At 39.2% G+C, this 7,092-nt stretch overlaps 1 long non-coding RNA gene across 4 annotated transcripts; it reads right to left on the bottom strand.

Moving 5' to 3' along the window:
• Positions 1-2,932: 2,932 nt before the first annotated feature.
• On the bottom strand, positions 2,933-5,656 carry LOC120429744 (uncharacterized). Of its 4 annotated transcripts, XR_005607480.2 has the most exons (5): positions 5,523-5,656; positions 4,096-5,426; positions 3,858-4,035; positions 3,712-3,796; positions 3,523-3,653 (listed from the first exon to the last, which is right to left on the bottom strand). It is a non-coding gene; the product is annotated as an uncharacterized LOC120429744 (long non-coding RNA). The 4 variants fall into 4 exon arrangements; XR_005607477.2 differs by lacking the exon at positions 5,523-5,656 and having other exon boundaries at positions 2,936-3,653; positions 4,096-5,496; XR_008212645.1 differs by lacking the exon at positions 5,523-5,656 and having other exon boundaries at positions 2,936-3,647; positions 4,096-5,496.
• Positions 5,657-7,092: the final 1,436 nt, after the last annotated feature.

The raw sequence follows: 7,092 nt of genomic DNA, 5'->3' as shown, positions 1-7,092 counted from the left end.
AGATATGAATATAAAAATAAATCTTACAGTGAAAAGATAAATACAAATAAGCAGTAATTTTAAAGATGATTCCGGGAAGCTGCAAAACAAACAACTGTAATTAAAAAGATAAATACTCCAGATGGTTCCATTGCTGAAAGAAAAGGAATAGTATAAGGAAGGATATAAACATTTAAATAAATCATCTAGTGAATAGATAAATGTAGGCATTAAAATTGAAGAAGATTCCCGGAAGCTGGAAGAAAGATAATTATATTTTAAAGAAAAATTCTTCAGGTGGTTCCATTGCTATTTCAGTAACTGTCGTTAGCTTGGTCGTTAGTTCATGAAATTTGATTATATATGGCATGGAGGAATGGTAGAAAAAAGGACAAGGAATAGGTATGATATAAACATTCAAATAAATCAAATGAAGAATAGATAAATACATATAAGCAGTTAATTTATAAATGATCCAGGAAGCTGTAAAAAAAAATTAAACACAATTTTAAATGATACTGTTGCCACTGAACTGATAATTGAAAATAATTGAAATTACTTCCTACCCACGTCCTGCATCATGCACACCTAAAAAACGTCAAACAAAAGAAAGACAAAAATCGCTGCTGCACCACTAATTGCCTCCACTGCTGGCACTGAACCCGCAATCTTTGGAGTGTTAACATTCCCACAAAATAAACATTAACATTATTTGAGTAAACATTGCCACAAAATCCGCTTTGTAAATGCCACCTCGATACTCTTCAAGAGGTTTCCCTGGGAAAGATATACTTTTTACCAAAATGTACACCAAATTTCCATACAAACATACAAGAAAGAACAAATCAAATCATAACAACAATGAAACATATCAAATTCTAAGTATTCCAAATGATTGCACATCTGAGCAATTCTCTACCAAAACCGGAAATGGATTTTATTTGTATTTTTTGATTTGGCTCAAACTTTGTGGGGGCCTTCCCTATGACCAAAGAAGCCATTTTGCATCATTAGTTTGTCCATATAAATTTCCATACAGCAATTCCATTTCAAAAGAGCCTAAACCGAAAAAAAAGTTCTCCGATCGGGCTCAAATTTTTTCTGGGGGTTCCTTGGCCAAAATAATTAGACCCGTATTTTTTTGTTTGGCCATTAGGGTGACCTACATCGTGCTAGGGTGGTTCGAAAAATAGCAATTTTCGCCATTTTTCGCAAAAACCATTTTTTTTTCAAAAAATCATATCTCCGCGCCATTTTATCCGATTTTAGCTGTCTTAGACGCAAAAGAAAGATGATGAGTTTGGCCATTTGGGAAAAATAGTCAAAAGTTTCAAAAATCTAGCTAAACATTTAAAAAAGTCGTATGAAAACTTAAAATGGCGTTTTGACCGTGTCTGGACCAAAGAGCCTATGTCTGAAAATATTTTTATCGGATTTCTCGGAAAATTTCACATAACATATCAAAAAATTGGCGATGTCGAACCGTACGTTTCGGAGATATGATTTTTTGAAAATAAAAACTTAGTTTTTCGACGCGCCACGCGCAAAAACGGGAAAATGACGAAATCGGCAAAAAATCAACTTTTTCCACTAAAACTGCGATAACTTTAAAATTTCAGCGATGACCTATAGATGTTATGGTATCAAAAGTTGCGTCTTTCAATTACGAAAATTTTGATACCCAAACATCTATAGGTCATCGCTGAAATTTTAAAGTTATCGCAGTTTTAGTGGAAAAAGTCGATTTCTTGCCGATTTTGTCATTTTCCCGTTTTTGCGCGTGGCGCGTCGAATAACTCAGTTTTTATTTTCAAAAAATCATATCTCCGCCTTTTTCGGTTTAGGCTCTTTTGAAATGGAATTGCTGCATACAAATTTGGCAGCTGTTCATACAAAAATGGTACGTATATATTCGAAAATCTGTAACTTTTGAAGGAATTTTTTTATCAATTTGGTGTCTTCGGCAAAGTTGTAGGTATTGTTAAGGACTATTTATAAAAAAATAGGTACACGGAAAAAAAAATTTCCCGATTTTTTTATTAACTTTTTTTTTACAAAAACTCAAATTCCCAAAATCAGTTGCAAAGTAACCGCCGACCTTACAAGTCGCATTATCAACGCCAGTCCGCAGTTTGTGTGCGCGTCGCCGCTTTTTTTAAATGTGCACCGTAGACAAAAACAGTGTGGTTCTGGATTTTTGTCAACTCCAAAACCAACCAAGCCCAAAGCCTGTAAAAAAATTTCTCGCGGACCTTCAAGTAAACCAAGAAAACTTGCGAGCATTGCAATTATGCAATAGAAGAAAAATAGCCGTGTTGCAGTTCGCCGACTCAGCAATGGCCTCGTCCATCATCGACAAACCTCTGGTATATCAGGGTTGCAAAATCCCGATTTACTCGGACAACAACGCTACGGAAGTTCGTGTGCTTGACCTACCTCTAGGAATAAGCAATGATGACGTAGTCAAAGTGATGAGTAAATAAGGCGAAATTTTGACCATCACCAACAACCGCTGGATTAACTTCTTCCCAGGGATCCCAAATGGCCTCTCGGAGCCACTCCTTCGAATCTTTAATTTATCACTTTCTCTTGGAGTTTTCCCCAATAACTGGAAGGAGTCATATGTGTTCCCAGTGTTTAAAAAGGGTTGCAAGCAAGACGTTAAAAACTATCGCGGTATTGCCGCCCTCTGTGCAGTCTCCAAGTTGTTTGAAGTGATTGTTTTGGAGTTTCTTCGCCACAACTTATCGCACGTCGTCTCCGATGACCAACACGGGTTTTTCCCTAAACGTTCCACCAATACGAATCTTGTCACTTACATTTCCAAGATCCAACGTGCGATTAGCGATGGCTATCAAGTCGACGCCATCTATACTGACCTTTCTGCGGCATTTGACAAAATTAACCACCGTATAGCAATTGCGAAACTTCACCGTGTTGGCTTACACGGTTCTTTGCTTACGTGCACAGAAAAAAAAAATCGGGTAAATTTACATCATTTATGATGTACCAAAAGTGCACGTCATTAATGATGCTAATTTACATCAAATTCATTGTAAATTTAAATGCCATCCGACGTAAACTTGCCGAACAAACTTCGCTTCCGAAACGTGTAATTTTCCGATGAAATCGATGTAATTTTACCGAATCCCAAAATTTTTTTACCCCGTTGAATTTTGAATCTGATGTAAATTTCAAATGCTTCAGAAGCTCAACGTTGGTTGAAACGGTGAACTTTTGTTATCTTTTTAAGACACAAAAGTAAATCATTCCAAACTACTATGAGCTGATAGCAAGAAAATAAGTATCAGATTTAAAATTCAACGGAGCGATATGAAATAACACGAAACGTGCTGGTCACTGAGAATGTAGATTGTGATTTTAGCTCTGCGGGATTTTAAAAGAAATAAATAACATTGAATGCTTACATTTATGAAAACAATGTTGGAATTAAGTTGATACGAAAGCCTTCAGCCGACACGTCCACCTGTTGCAGATGTGCGTACCCCATTTGGGCGAGGATGTCCATCATGATCTGTTTGCACTCCAGGTGCTCCAATTACAAACTTGTGCGAAAGGCGGTCACGGATGACCAGCTGAAGCATGCAATCCCACGCCGGCTTTGCTTGATTCAGAACCTTGGACTTTTGTCAACATCAAACCGAGAGCTGCAACTAAAGACATTATTATTTCCGAAATTGTATTTAATTTAGTAAATACTACTATAATCACCTGTGGAACTAAAACCAACTGAGAAGTGTAGTCATTTCTGCAAGTACCTCAAGTCCCCGACAAATGGATCGGCGTCGTGGGCGAGCTGCTTGGGAAAAAGAACAAATTGTTGACTCAAGCAATGGAAAGAATTTAATTCAACTTACAAGCAACGAGCATAACAGAGTGCAACACTTCGGAGCCGCCATGTAACGTCGGATGACCTGACAATAGCAACTAAATGGCAGACCAAGTTACGGCGTCCAGCAGTAGATCGACACGACCTAGTCGTCTGATCTTAATCCAGATGATTCGTTGCGGTTTTTTGGAAGCTTCAGCGCTGTGCTGCGTGAAAAAAAAAAACAATGTTTACAACTTAAACAGCATCTCCTTGGAGGATCTTACCGTTATCAATAACTCCAGCTTTTCCCTAGACCACAGCCTCGAGCAGCAGAGTTATCAGCCACGTACACGTTGGCCGTTCGCCGGAACGCGACTATAGCCGGTTTCAAATGAAACGGATTGAATATAATACGTCCAGATGGCGACGGTTGACTGTTGAGGCAGGATTTACAGAACATTTGAGGTTACCAGCTGAGCCGCGGTGAAACCTGGTAGCGACAGCAACACCAAAACAGCCAGCCAGCCGATTCTGACTCCAGAATGTTTTTGCCCACGCTGATTTGGAACTCCCTCACAGATACCACTACTGATAAGATGCGGCTTGAGGCTCAGGTTCCTCTTACCAACGGTTACAACGTTATCGCATTTGTCCGGATTTGCTCCTTCATTACCCGGATTTTCAGACACAAACAACAATCACACAAAAACTACCGTGAAGCGCGACAGGAGAAGCAGAAGAATAATTAATTCGACGGTTGCAAAACTACTTGTACTGACAAAAATTAAACATCAGGAAAAATCAAAAAGAAACCCGACACCCACGTAAACAAAAAAAAGCAATCGCAGCAGGCGGGTGGGTGGTAGGCGGCCAACTGAAAAGTGCTCTGTCAAACTCTGGCAAAATCAAAACAAATCATTCCTACACGTTGCAAGGGAATTAGAAAAATCCGTGCACGGTTATAGAAAAGTACTCATTTTTTACTTATAATTGTAGGTTAAACCGTGTAAACACTGAATGAATTACCGTATCTATCATAAGCGTGTAAATGTGAGGATTTTCCCGAAAATTTGTTGTGACTTAGTATGCTTTTCTAGTGAGTGATGCTTATTCCGTTTTTTTTGCATCGGTTTGACCGGCGCTGCCGGAACGGTCACGTTGGGAACGGAGAAGTTGACCACCTTGTACATGTATCACCACTTGGCGTAGCTGAGGAACACAAACAGCGAACGCGATCGTGTAGAACTTAAGCAGAACAAAGTCGTCCACCTTGACCAGTGGTTTTGTCATCAGGCCCTGAAAGCGTTTGCTCTTGTCGAAAATTGATTCGACCTCCTTCGCCATCCGGATCATCATGAACTCCATGAAAAAGGTGCTGAACAAACCAAGAAGAGCAGCGCCGATTCCGTTTCTGAAGACGCAGTTAAGATGGAACCGGCAAAACTAGCAGTTCCGGTTGTTCCAGCGAACGGAACGGAAGGCACCACCAAAATACTGCGACCGATGGGGATGCTTTTCAGGATGAATTGGCCACTACGACGGAAGTCCTTGCAGCCGCACCAGAGGTCAAGGTTGCTGACTAGAAAGCTCCTACTGTAAGCTTGATAAACTGCAGCTGTGGATAACAAAATAGGATATTTCGTAAGTTACAATCTAATAGAAATTTACGTACCCACAGGTGTACTGCTGTAATTCAACCGTAAGACCTTACCACAATCCGCCAAACCGAGACGCAGCCAGATAACTGAACCCGATTGCATCGGAAAAGACCGCTTCCGGGATAAATGTTCAGGTTTGGACGCGTCCGCACGGATGTCAACAAACCTTGTGGATTGATAGTGATAAAACTTGTTGAGTCTCCTGCTGATGCAAACTTCCGCTGTGCTTCTGCTCCTCAATCCGCAACGTTTGTTTACATCCTCTGGACCGATCGTCTCCGAATCAGATTGTCATGTTTTATTTACAGCAGAATCTGTGAAATACTTTATTACTTCCAGCTAAAATTGCTTTGTTTTGATTTTGTCAGCCAGTTTTTTCCAGCTTTTGAAACCCCGATTCTTTTTGCAATCGATTATTTTTTGTACCTACACAAACACTATCACTAGCATCCTTAATCATCAAAACTGAACAATTTATCTACAAAACAATTCCGCACCATTCCACTCAATCGTTGATTATGTTGATCTGTCATTGACAGCAACAGCCAATGTTTCAATTGAAAGTTATGTGCCTTAAACATTTACATTGAGCATTTTTTACATTGAATAATCATTTACATGTTTTTCAAATTTCAAAAGTTGTCATTTGGCAACAGATTAATAGTCATTTACATGACAAACATGAATTACGTTCAATTTCAGTTTACATGTACCCTCTTTAAGTGTGATTTAACGCTTTACATCAGTTTTCAATTTTAAATTGAGCTTACTTACGTTGAAAGCATCGATTCAGTGCCGTGTAATTTTACACTTTTTTTTCTGTGTGGGTTAACTCCTACCTGACCGGAAGAACTATGTTGGTTAAAATCTCCGATAACTTGTCTTTACCATTTTCTGTTACCTCGGGTGTTCCACAGGGAAGCCATTTAGGGCCGTTTCTTTTCCTGTTGTATATCAATGATGTCAATTTCCTGCTTCGCTGTCCTAAACTATGCTACGCTGACGATTTTAAATTGTATGCTATAATTAAGAGGCCTTCTGATATGGAAGATTTGCAAGCTCAGGTTGATTTATTTGCTGACTGGTGCCGCTTGAATCAGATGGTTCTCAATCCTTCTAAATGTTCGACAATTACATTCACCCGTAAACGCTGCCCAACGTTTTTCAGTTACAAAATTCTTGGTAACCCACTTACTCGTGACTCTTTTGTAAAGGATTTAGGCGTGTTGTTGGATTCGAAGCTTTCTTTTAAAAATCACATTTCCTATTTGTGCTCGAAGGCTTCTAAACAGCTAGGAATGATTTTTAGAATGACCAAATATTTTCGCGACGTCAATTGCCTAAAAATTCTCTATCTTTCCTTAGTTCGCTCCACCCTAGAGTACGGTTCAGTTGTGTGGGCTCCATATTATCATAATGACATTGGACGAATCGAAGCGATTCAACGTAAATTTACAAGATTTGCTTTAAGACATCTTGGTGAGTGTCCAAATTACGAAACTCGTTGCTCTATGCTCCACCTTGATCCTTTGAGTGTTCGTAGAGAAGCTGCTAAAGCCTTTTTTGTTGCTGACCTTTTCCGATCAAACATCAACTGCCCTTTTCTTACAAGTGAACTGAACG

The sequence above is a fragment of the Culex pipiens genome, chromosome 1 (assembly GCF_016801865.2).
Source record: "Culex pipiens pallens isolate TS chromosome 1, TS_CPP_V2, whole genome shotgun sequence".
Classification (NCBI taxonomy): domain Eukaryota; kingdom Metazoa; phylum Arthropoda; class Insecta; order Diptera; family Culicidae; genus Culex; species Culex pipiens.
The sequence above is the reverse complement of the archived record's forward strand: the minus strand, read 5'-3'. Positions and strand labels throughout refer to the sequence as shown.